Genomic DNA, 12,805 nt, shown 5'->3' with positions numbered 1-12,805 from the left:
ACTCTATGCCATCCGCGACATAAAGCGCCACACCCTCCTCCCGAGTGCTCCTCGCTGTCATTGCGATATAATTTGTACCCCGGTATAGCACTGTCCCATTGGTTATCCTCTTTCCACCATGTCTCTGAGGATGCCAATTAAGTCTATTGTCTCCATCATTCACTGCTATACATTTCTAATTCTCCCATCTTACTTCTTAGACTTCTGGCATTAGCATACAAACATTTCAAAGTTTGTTTTTTGTTTGTATTTTCATTCTGCTTTTAATTGATAGGGATAAGTTAGAATTTTTTAGGCTCAGGTGAGTTTTTAGTTACAGGCACTTGGATTATTTTTTCTAATTATTGGAAACCTCACTGTCGGGATGCCCTAATTTCTAATGCATCATTAGTATCCTTTAAAGATTCCTCTCTCCGAACCATGGCGCCTGCTGAGGACTGTCGGCGTTCCCCTTTGTTCTAGTTTTTAAAAGCTGCTCTATCTCCTTTTTAAAGGTTAGCGCTAGGCAGTCTGGTTCCACCCTGGTTAAGGTGGAGGCCCATCCCTTCGGAAGATACTCCCCCTTCCCCAAAAGGTTCCCCAGTTCCTAACAAAACTGAATCCCTCATCCTTGCACCATCGTCTCATCCACGCATTGAGACTCCAGAGCTCTGCCTGCCTCTGGGGACCTGCACGTGGAACAGGGAGCATTTCAGAGAATGCTACCCTGGAGGTTCTGGATTTAAGCTTTCTACCTAAGAGCCTACATTTGGCTTCCAGAACCTCCCTCCAGATTTTTCCTATGTCGTTGGTGCCCACATGTACCACGACAGCCGGCTCCTCCCCAGCACTGTCTAAAATCCTATCTAGGTGACGCGTGAGGTCCGCTACCTTCGCACCAGGTAGGCATGTTACCAGGTGATTCCTCACGCCCACCAGCCACCCCAGCTATCTACATTCCTAATAATCGAATCACCAACTAGGACGGCCGACCTAACCCTTCCCTCCTGGGCAGTAGGCCTTGGGGGAGTATATCCTCAGTGCGAAAGGACAATGCATCTGACAATTTCAATCTGACGTCAGCCTTAGTACATATACCCCTGCAGGAAGTGCAGCTCTTCAGTATTCTCCTCGAAAAGCATTGTGGATATATGTATGACTGAATAACTTGGTTTAACTTGAATAATTTGAACTGGTTGAATTGGCTATAGCTGCCAGTGCCCTCAACCGAGAAATGTCGCACCCAGTAGGATGGGTGTCCTAGATGAAGGAAAGCATGGCTTACCCCTTGAATCACTCCCGCTCCCGGGGATGTCCCCCGAGAATTCCCATGAGTAACGGCAGCCGTGGGTGGGATGCTGAGTCCATCTGTCTACACTAAGGGGAAATGAAATTATCAGGTAAGTAATTTCTCTCCATTTCCTAGCGTGTAGCAGATGGACTCAGGATCAAGGGGATGTATAAAAGCTACTCCCAAACCAGGTGGGAGGCTGCCCGTGACCCACTTAGTACTGCACTTGCAAATGCTGTGCCCTCCCAAGCCTGAACATCCAGGCGGTAAAACCTGGAGAAGGTGTGGATGGAGGACCATGTCACCGCCCTGCAGATCTCGGCAGGTGACAGCATCTTCGTTTCCGCCCAGGACACTGCCTGGGCTCTAGTAGAATGGGCCTTGACTTGTAAAGGCTGTGGCTTGCCTGATTCCATGTAGGACGCCTTGATGACTTCTTTGATCCAGCGGGCTATGGTGCTTGCCGAGGCCACTTCCCCCTGCTTCTTTCTTCCCGCTGTGCAGGACAATAGATGGTCCGTCTTTTGAATGGATTCCGATCTTTCCAGGTATCGGGCTAGGAGTCTGCCGATGTTGAGATGGCGTAGATTTCGAGCCTCTTCCGAACTCTTATGCTCATCTGGCAATGGTAGGGAGATGGTTTGGTTGAGATGGAAGCGAGACAACCACTTTGGGGAGGAGGAACGACGGAACTGTGCGTAACTGGATGGTTCGTGGGGTAAGTCTGAGGAACGGCTCTCGGGCAGGACTGTGCTTGTAGCTCGGATATACGATGGGCTGAACAGACTGCCAGCAGGAAAGACTGTTTTAATGTTAATAGTTGGAGAGACAGGCCGCGGAGAGGTCTGAAGGAGGTTCCTGCTAGGAAATCTAGGACCAGGTTAAAGGTTCCAAAGAGGCACCGGCCACTTTAGGGGTGGTCGGATGTGCTTGACTCCTTTCAGGAAGCCGGGAGATATCTGGGTGAGAGGCTATGCTGCCGGTCTCACTCTTGGTTCCGTAGCATGACAAGGCAGCCACCTGTACCTTGATGGAGTTGAGGGACAATCCCTTCTGTAGTCCGTTCTGTAGGAATTCCAAAATTGCAGGAATTTTGACTGAGGGTGGTATGATGTCGTGGTCCCTCGCACCAGGATTCGAATACTCTCCAAATCCTTATGTATGTTAGGGATGTGAAGAACCTGCGTGCTCGGAGTGGGGTGTCAATTACTGCCCCCCCCCCCCCCGAGTATCCTCTCCTCCTTAGGTGAGTCCTCTCAATGGCCAGACCATAAGAGAGAATCGAGCTGGATCCTAGTGGAGGATCGGTCCCTGTTGGAGCAGGTCTCTGTGTGGAGGTAGTGGCAGGGGATTCCCTGCCAGCAGTCTTCGCATGTCTGCATACCCACAGTCTTCTTGGCCAGTCCGGGGCCACTAGAAGTACTGGCCCCCTGTGGTGTTCTATCTTGTGGATGATCACGCCCAATAGGAGCCTGTACCAGGGCATCGATTCCCTGGGACTGGGGTTCCCGCCTGCGGCTGAAGAAACTGGGTACCTGGGCGTTGGACCTGTTTGCCAGGAGGTCCATGGTGGTGTTCCCCAATGGTTACTATCAATTGGAATGCTGTGGTTGACAGTTTCCATTCTTCTGGATCTAGATTTTCTCTGCTGAGGTAGTCCGCTGCGACATTGTCTTTCCCAGCAATGTGGACGGCAAGATCTCTTGAAGATTCACTTATGCCCATGACATTAGGGGGTCTATTTCCAGAGACACCTGTTGGCTTCTGGTTCCTCCCTGACGGTTGATGTAGGCCATGTTGTGGCACTGTCCGTCATTACTCTGACCGCTTTGCCTCGGAGTCTGTGACCGAACCTTAGGCAGGCTAGTCTAACTGCCCCGGGCTTCTAGGCAATTGATATTCCATCCCGACTCTTCTTTGTTCCATTGCCCTTGGGCGGTTAGCTCCTGGCAGTGTGCTCCCCATCCTTGTAGGCTGGCATCCGTGGTGAGTAGGATCCAGGTTGGGGAGGATAGTCTCGCTCCCTGGCTCAGATGGGCTTCTTGTAGCCACCATCGTAGTTGGGCCCGAACTCTGTCCGGGAGCTGAAGCTGTACGGTGTACTTCTGGGACAGTGGATTCCATCGTGATAGTAGTGGAGAACTGCATGTTCCCCAAACCAAAGCTACACATCATCTAGCTCTCAGAGACCGGGCCTTCTCCACAGCGGGACAGTCTATATGGAATGCCATTCCACCTGATCTCAGACAGGAACCCTGCTTATTAATATTTAGAAAAAGGCTTAAGACTTGGCTGTTTAAACAAGCCTTTCCTGAACCTAACTGAATTAACAACAACTGAACCATCACAACAACTACTGAGAGACATGTCAACACAATGTATATAATTGTTTCTCTTATTGTTAATTTACTCTAACCCTGTCATTTTCCTCCCCCAGTTCTAACACCCTTGTTTTCTGTAACTTCATTGCTTCTCCACTTGTTAATTGTTCAAGGTTATTACAACCCCTGTTACCTGTAACCAGCATGATGTGATGATATCATGAATGCCGGTATAGAAAAGCTCTAATAAATAAATAGATAGATAGATAGTGAGTGAGTGTGTAGGGGTCTCATGTGAGCCCATGCCCATTGGGACTATTTCCAGTGTGGATGCCACGAGGCCGAGAACTTGTAGGTAATCCCATGCTGTGGGGCGAAGTTTGCTCAACAGGGTTCGTAACTGGGTCATCAGTTTTGATCTCCTTGTCGGTGTCAGGATGACCTTGTCTTGTTTGGTGTCGAACCGGACTCCCAAGTATTCTAGAGATTGGGAAGGCTGCAGGCAGCTCTTGTTTGTGTTGACTACCCACCTGAGGCTCTCCAGTAGAGTTTTGACTCTGTTGGTTACCTGGTGACTTTCCTCTGGGGATTTCGCTCTGATCAGCCAATCGTCTAGATAAGGATGCACGCGGATTCCTTCCTTCCGCAGTGTTGCTGCCACCACCACTATGATCTTGGTGAACGTCCGGGGTGCAGTGGCTAACCTGAAAGGTAGTGCCCGGAACTGGTAGTGACAATCCAGGATCGAGAAGCATAGAAAATGCCAATGCTCTTGATGGATCAGAATGTGTAGGTAGGCTTCAGACAGATCCAGGGAAGTAAGGAACTCTCCCGGTTGTATCGCCCTTATTACCGAGAGTAGGGTTTCCACGTGGAAGCGAGGAATCTTCAGGTGACGGTTGACCGCCTTGAGGTCCAGGATAGGTCTGAATGTTCCTTCCTTCTTGGGAATGATAAAATAGATGGAATAATGGCCAGTATTTATTTGTTGTGGAGGCACCGGTGTTATAGCCTCTAAGGCTAGTAATCTGGTCAGTGTAGCTTCCACTGCCATTCTCTTGGAAGGGTCGTGGCAGGGAGATTCCACAAACTTGTCCAGTGGGAGGTGGTGGAAATCCAGGTAATATCCCTCTCAAATGATGGATAGGACCCACTTGTCTGAAGTTATCTCGACCCATCTTTGGTAGAACAGGGCCAGTCTTCCCCCTATGGCTTCTTCCTTTGGATGGGTTGGCTGATCTTCATTGTGGGGTGCGGCTGAGGCCTGGGCCCGAGCTGGCTCCCCTTTTATTGTGCTTGTTCCGAAAGAACTGGCTCCGGCCTGCGGGGCGGGCTGCTTGATATGAGCTTCTATATGGGTTGAAGTGCTGTGATCCTCTGCTCCTGGAGGTCCAGGGGAAGGATCGCTGGTTTCTCTTATTCCTGTCCTCTGGTTGCCGCGGCAGTGGGGACTCGCCCTACTTGTTGGCTAGTTTCTCTAGTTCGCTTCCAACAGGAGTGTTCCCTTGAAAGGCATCCTTGTGAGTCTCGTTTTGGAGGATGCGTCGGCTGACCAGTTTCGGAGCCAGATTTGTCTTCTGGGCTGCCATGGCGGATGAGGACTCCTCTAGCTACTGTGCGTACCAGATCCGAAGCGGCGTCCACGAGGAATGATACAGCTGGTTCCAGGACTTCCCCAGGAGTGTTTGTTCCTAGTCTGTGCTAAGCAGGCACGATCTGTAAAGACATAGCAGAGACATCAAAGGACTGTTTGAGGATAGATTCCAGACATCTGTCTTGAGCATCCTTGAGTGCTGCTCCCCCCTCCACCGGGATAGTAGTGCGCTTCGAGACCGTGCAGACCATGGCATCTACTTTTGGACATGCCAGGAGATCTTTGGCGGCAGGGTCCAGAGGGTACATGGCTGCCAGAGGCCCGGCCCCCTTTGAACGTGGTTTCTGGGGCATCCCATTCCAGGTCAATTAGTTGCTGGACGGCTTGTAATAGTGGGAAATGGCGGGAGGTTTGACCAAGTCCCTCCAAAAGTGGGTTCGTCTTAGGTTCCCCCAAGGCACTTGTGCCCGGGATGGCAAGCTTTTAGGCTGTGTGTGACCAGGTCTGTAAACTCGTCCTTGGTGAAGAAGCGTCTCATGGTTTGATGGGGTTCTGTCCCCGGAGGGAGTTCCCCTTCCTCCAGGGGTTCTGACTCCTCATTTGAGATGTCTATGTCCCCAAAGGTGGGGCTTCTGGACGGTGGGATCACTTCCCTGGGCATAGAGGGTCCTGGCATGTTGAGGTCCTCTGGTGGGGCCCTGTGACCGCATTGTAGGAGGCCCCACTTACATGTGGATGAAGGTATGCAGACCTTTGAAGAATTCCACCCAGGAGATAGAAGTTGGGTTTAGACTAGGGGGTGCAGTGTCTCTGGGGAGCCCCGTTTGAGGGGGGGGGTCCCATTGTGCATTGCTAGGTCCAGCGTACCGCTCGAGAGGCTGGGGTCCAGTACTGGCTGGGGAGAACCATGAGTTGGGTCCCCTAGGGCCTCTTCGCACTGTATACACAGGGCCGTGGCCTCCTCATGCTGTGCAGCTCTAATCTGGCATGCTGGACGAAGGCCCTGAGCTTTGAGCTTATTTTCAGGTAGTGCCATGGCTTGTGCGCGTACAATACAGTTGTGCGCTCCGGTGAGCGTCGAAGTTGCGCGCGCTGTTGTGTGCATGGGTCGAAATATGTGCCCGGCACAGTGGGCGCGTGGCTATGCGCTTTGCTTGTGCGACCGGTAATTGTGCGCACGGCTCGAGACGGCGGACAGGGAGGCGAACAGGGCCAAAATGGTAACTGTGACCTCGTGGACAATATGGCGACCACCTCGGAGGGTCTCCACGTGGGAGGACACCCCTCCCCCCCCGGATCTGACCAGGGTCTAGCCCTGCTAGGGGCAGATCAACCCGGTGGCACTGGTCCCGGCTGGCGACCTGTGTGTCTCCTCGAGCTTCGGAGACCGGAGACTTTTAAATAGATTTCTACCTTACTTTGTCTCGGCGCTTCCCGGTTTCGTTCCGGGCGGTCTCTGGCTGCGGTGGGAGAGGGAAAATACCTTCACCGCCTCGCTCGAGGTTGCACCCGCTGCCTCTCAGTCTCACCCGATGTCGGGGGCTAGGTCCCCGCCGAGGGTCGGCCACCGGACCGACGCTTACCTCCCAGGGATCGTGGAAATCACCTCGGGAATCTCGACTGTCACCGCAGGAGAGCGGGGCTCGTCTGTAAGGGTAAGATTTCTTCTTAATTTGGATTTCTTTGGTAAAATTTACTCCAACGCTGTGCTAGCGTGCATAGAGTTCCTAACTGCTATGGAGACAGAAAATACTGACGAGCTGCACTTCCTGCAGGGGTATATGTACTAGGGCTGACGTCAGATTGAAATCTGATCCGTCTCCAACTGCTATCAGGAGTACACTATACCCATTGGTCCTGAGTCCATCTGCTACACGCTAGGAAATGCTAAATATCCATTGCTCACCCCCGAGAACTACTGGCTTGGAGTGCAAGAGGTCTCCTGATGCTTTTAAATATTTAGGTATGCGTTTTTCCACCCCAAAATGATCGCATGAGGGACGACATTAAAACTCGTCTGTTTCAACTAGTCGACAGTTCCATCAGTAGTGGTCACCCCTTCACCTTTCTTGCAGGCCGATACAGTACAGTGCGCTCCGACGGAGCGCACTGTTAGCCTGCTATTGGACACGCGTTTTCCCTTACCCCTTATTCAGTAAGGGGAGGAAAACGCGCATCCAACCCGCGGCACCTAATAGCGCCCTCAACATGCAAATGCATGTTGAAGGCCCTATTAGGTATGCGCGCAGGATACAGAAAGTAAAATGTGCAGCCAAGCCGCACATTTTACTTTCAGAAATTAGCGCCGACCCAAAGGTCGACGCTAATTTCTTCCGGCACCAGGAAAGTGCACAGAAAAGCAGTAAAAACTGCTTTTCTGTGCACCCTCCGACTTAATATCATAGCAATATTAAGTCGGAGGTCCCGAAGAGTAAAAAAAGTAAAAGTAAAAAAAAAAAAATTTGAAGTCGGGCCGAAAACTGGACGCTCAATTTTGCCGGCGTCCGGTTTCCGAGCCCTTGGCTGTCAGCGGGCTCGAGAACCGACGCTGGCAAAATTGAGCGTCGGCTGTCAAACCCATTGACAGCTGCCGCTCCTGTCAAAAAGGAGGCGCTAGGGACGCGCTAGTGTCCCTAGCGCCTCCTTTTACCCAGATCTACTGCCGGACCTAATTTAAATACTGAATCGCGTGCACCGGTGAGTGGCCGGTGCGCGCACCGGGAGAGCGGGCGTTTGCCCGTTCTCCTGCAGACTTTACTGTATCGGCCCGTTGGTGGGGTAGATTAGAATCTATTAAAATGGTTCTTGCTCACAGATCAATTATGTACTAAGTATGGTACTAGAACTCCTTATACAAAGCTTCTACAGTTCCCTGGATAGGAAATTATAGTCTTTTTTTGTGGGCTGGCAAGTCTTCCCGAATGGCACTGTGGAAATTGAAATTGACTAAGGAACCTGAGGGGGGAGGGGCTTTCCTGATTTTCACTCTTATCATAAGGCCTTTTTGATTCGTTTTGGTATTAAGTGGTTGGTACCGGAAGAAGAGCTCTCCATTTTTCCTAATTAGTTACTTGTTGAACAAGAATTATGCACCCCCTTTGCATTACAACTGCTCCTGGGTATGAAACTAACTTCCATTTCATCTTCGAGGTATTCCCTCGATTGCCGCTACTCAAAGTGTTGCGGCTCTTGACTCATTAGTAAAAGGGAAATGGGGTATGAGCCATTATGTGTCTCTCTGGTTCAACCCTACTCTCCAAATTGCTAATTCAATGATTAACTGGCCCATCTGGCAGAGGAGTGTGATCTGGACGATTGGTCAACTCTTAGATGGGGAAAGTCTAGTCTCATTTTCTACTTTAGTAAATTAAACTTCTTAACCCTCATCTCAATTTTTTCATCGGCTTCAACTACAACATTGCTTGCATCATAGTACTATTCCTTTAGCCAATTTGATTAAAATCCATGACCTCATAACACTGAGTTTACAATTTTGTTTAATAGGGCACAAACCTCTTGAGTATTCAAGGATTGAGAGCTCTATATTCCTCCAGATATGTGGGGTTGGAAAAGACATGGGAAAATCTCTCTTTATCTCTTGAAGTTTTTAACTGGAGAGAACGTGGAGTAGATTTTCATATATGCGCACTTCCCGGCATGCACACATGGACATGATAATTTTATAACATGTGTGCGCTTGTTATAAAATCGGCAGGCCGCACGCACATACGCACCAGATTTTGTAATCCATGCGCACATGGAGGGGGGGGAATTATGCAATTCTTGCGCGGCAACGCATAACGGCCTTCCCCAGTTCCCTCCAGTCTGCTTCAATTAAGGAGCGGACTGGAAGGGAACTTTTCTACCCCCTTATCCTAACCTCCCTTCCCAACCCCTAAATCGTACCAATCGTACCTTTTTTTTTTTTCTATCCTTGTTTTTCAACTTACTTCAGAGCCCGACCTTAAGTAAGTTGCACGTGTCGGCAGCCGGCTGGCACTTGAGGCTCCAAGACAGCGATCATTGCCACTGTCCGGCCCCCCCTCCCCCCAAATATGCCCCCTGGCCTGCCCCTTGGAAGAGGCCTGGCTCTTGTGTGTGTAACGGAGGTTACACGTGCGGCCGGGCCTCTTCTAAAATGCACGTGGCTGCATAACCCCCATTTTCACCACATTTTTTTTTTTTTTTTTTTTTTTAAATCAACCTGTGTTTGAGTATTATGAATATTTATCAGCTAGTATTACTCAACCTCTATTTTTTTGCTCACCGATCCACCTGGACCTCTTTGAGGCTGGTTTAAACCCTAATAAATCTTGCTGGCATTGCTTTTCTCAAGATGGCAAGTTAAAAAAAAAAAAAAAAAAAAAGAGAAATTTATGTTCTCTCTCAAGTGTGGAATTATGATCATGATATCCAGTTTATAGTTCTTCGCTCAATATTTTCCTGACTCTTTACCCAAAAATGCATTTAAGCTTTTGAATATTCGTTTAGCAATTGCTCTACATGCTGACATACGGTAATCCTTCCATTTACTTAGAACAGCCTGTAGAGCAATTGCTAAATGAATCTGGAATCTGATATTGCTCACACTCAAACTTTTAAAGAATTTAATGCTAGACCCATTATTAATATTTTTGTAAAAAAATATTGGAATATCTGCCCACCAAAGGGTATATTAAACAATGTTTGCAATGTTCCTCAAATAAATACTAGGGATGTGCAATTGTTTTTCCCGAATTAGGCAACGTCAACGAAATTGTCTAGTTCGGAATGGTTCAGGAGAACCGAAAAACAATTGATTTTTTTCCGAAATTTCAGAAAAAATTCATTTTTGAGTTAGTGAGCACTAACCTGAAAATCAGGGCCCCCGAAAAAAAACCCGAACCACAGGAAACACAAAATTCCTGCCGGGGGGAGCCCGAAACGAAGCCAGACACGAAATTTTAACCGAAGCACATCTCTAATAAATACCACACATACATATGCTAGGGATGTTGAATTCTTTCTTGCTTTTAACAAAATAGAAATTATGGAGAAAAGTAGCTTTTACATAATCTTGACTTTTCAAGAGCCTTGCTATATGATAAAATAGAGATAGGTCTTCCATTACTATTGGACCCCAGAATAAAAGACCTCGGGAACTTGATAGCTTTAAAGGCTATTTGTAACTTCATTTGGTTTGCATACCATGATCTGCTAAGTCATTCCAGCGGCACCTGATTAAAGAAAATAGAGAAGTTTAGCCAAAGTCAGACTTAATAATAATGGAAGGATTACATACATTAAATCCAGCTTTGGCCATGACTGAATCAGTGCATCTATCCCATTGCTTCTGTATTTTTTTTGTATTGACTGTAAAATTGTTTTGAGAGTCGCCATAAGAACCATCTGAGGTGTACCTCATCAACTTACTATCTTTCAAAAGGCCTCTTGATTGAGTTCCCACTCCCCTGGATCTAGAAGATTTCTGCTGAGAAAATCAGCTTGTATATTTTCTTGACTTGCAATGGGTAGTGCCGAAATCTGTAAAAGATTTTTCCACTCAACTGAACAAGAAATTTGTCTCCGCCGATATTTCCCTGTTTGTCCAAATATGGATGAACCATAATCCCTTTTCTTTCTTAAAAATGCTGCTACTACCACTATTACTTTGTTGAATGTTCTTGGAGCTGTTACTAATCTGAAATACAGTGCCCTGAAATGATAATGTTCTCTCATTATACAAAAATTAAGATATTTCTGCTGATCTTCCTCGTTTGAAATATGAAAATATGCTTCCAATAGTTCTAGGGAAGTTAGAAATTTGCCCTGCTGTATAACAAAATGACTGAGCACAGAGTCTCCATACAGAAATGTGGAACATGTAGACTTCTGGTCCCTACCTTTAGGTTCAGTATTGGTCTGAATATTTCATTATTTTTTGGAATTACAAAATATGAAGAAAAACATCTTCTTGATTGCTCCTGAAAAAGAATACATATCACCTTCAACATCACATTTAGTGTGGTTTTGACTACTAATTTCTTTTGTGGGCATTCACATGTTGAGATCATGTAAATTTCCTGAATTCAATTTGTTAATTCCAATATACATCCCTCCTGAATAATTTCCAAGACCCACTGGTCTAAGGTTACCTGGATCCACTCTATAAAATTGTTGGTTGACCGCCTATCGGCTTCCCCAAAGAATAGATCCACAAATCTTCACTGGGCTGAACATATTGTTTCTGAAGAATCTGCTGTTTCGGGTCTTGTCTTTCTTGCTTCTCAAAAGGACTGTTTTCCTTTCCTAAATTTTGTAGTCTGTGATACAAAATTGTTTCCCTAATCAATATCTTCTGATGTTATGTGATTCTGCTCAACCACTGTATGACCTAAAAGTTAGTCTTAACTCTTTTTTCTGGTAGTCTTTGTTCACATAAGCTTTGAACGGAGTCCTTGCCAAATAAAATTTTCCCCTAAAAAGAAGTATGCATAAGTGTGCTTTTGACCAAGAGTCAGTCACCCATTGACAAAGCCAAAGTAGCTGTTTTGGTTTTTTTTATTTACAAATATTTATACAATATTTTCAAGAATTACAACTGGAATTTGCAAGCAGAATAATTATTCAACAAGAAAAACAAAACAATGCATATCTAAACTTATACAATACTTCTGCATATCAAGTCCCCTACTTGAGGTCCAATCACAACCTCAGGGAAAAATTACATCTATACCTAGGATATGGCATCTGAACAGGAGGTATTTATACATACTTCATCGAATAAAGCCACCAACTAATTAGTGCTATCCACATCTATGGGGGAGGAGGTGGTTACAAGCATTTCTTTATTTTTCATGAAATTTTTTAAATTGAGAGGGAATATAAAAAATATGATGAATTCTTATCATCATTCATTTACATGGAAACTTTAAAAGAAAAAGTGCTCCAATTTGCAAAGCTTGAGGACACATTTGGAGAAACTGCTTTCTTTTCAACTGTGTAGCCCTAGCCAGATCGGGAAAAAACACTGACTTTCAGGCCCAGAAAAATATCTTGACGATGTCGGAAGAACATTTTCAGAATCCATTCCTTATCGGATTCTAAAAAAATGTAACTATTAAAGTAGAATGTTTAACCTGCCACTTTGCAATGTTTCTACGATTTTTGTAATGTCCAAATCTGCAGCCATAGGAGTTAATACTTGTAGGCCATTTTAAGAAGCGATATTCCTTTTAAATGGAGGAATATAATAATAAATCCTGGAAGCTAGAGGTATAGTCTGCTTGGGTATTTTCAATATCTCTAACAGATATTTTCTCCACATATCCTTTGGTGTTACCAGAGGATCTTTGGGGAAATTTATAACTCTGATGTTCAATCTTATTTGATAATAATTGATTTCCTTTATAATATTCTGAGAAGTTGTTGAAACAGCCTTGATTTCCTCCTTCAATGAAAAACATGTCTCCCTGTTTTCCTTAACAGCATTTTCCACTTTTTTTTAATTTAGAGTCCATATTTTTTATCATATTTGTGACCGATTTTGACTATTGAAACATTTTCATTTAACATCTGTATCGCTTCCATATGGAATCCAATGAAATAACTTCAGGTCTTACCAGCTCTTTTCCTGATCAA

General features: G+C 46.2%; 1 protein-coding gene across 1 annotated transcript in view; it reads right to left on the bottom strand.

Annotated features, from left to right (window-relative positions):
- QSOX2 (quiescin sulfhydryl oxidase 2) overlaps window positions 1-12,805 on the bottom strand; it is a 245,999-nt gene that overhangs the window by 209,229 nt on the left and 23,965 nt on the right.

The sequence above is a fragment of the Rhinatrema bivittatum genome, chromosome 8, assembly GCF_901001135.1.
Source record: "Rhinatrema bivittatum chromosome 8, aRhiBiv1.1, whole genome shotgun sequence".
NCBI classification, from domain to species: domain Eukaryota; kingdom Metazoa; phylum Chordata; class Amphibia; order Gymnophiona; family Rhinatrematidae; genus Rhinatrema; species Rhinatrema bivittatum.
The sequence above is the reverse complement of the archived record's forward strand: the minus strand, read 5'-3'. Positions and strand labels throughout refer to the sequence as shown.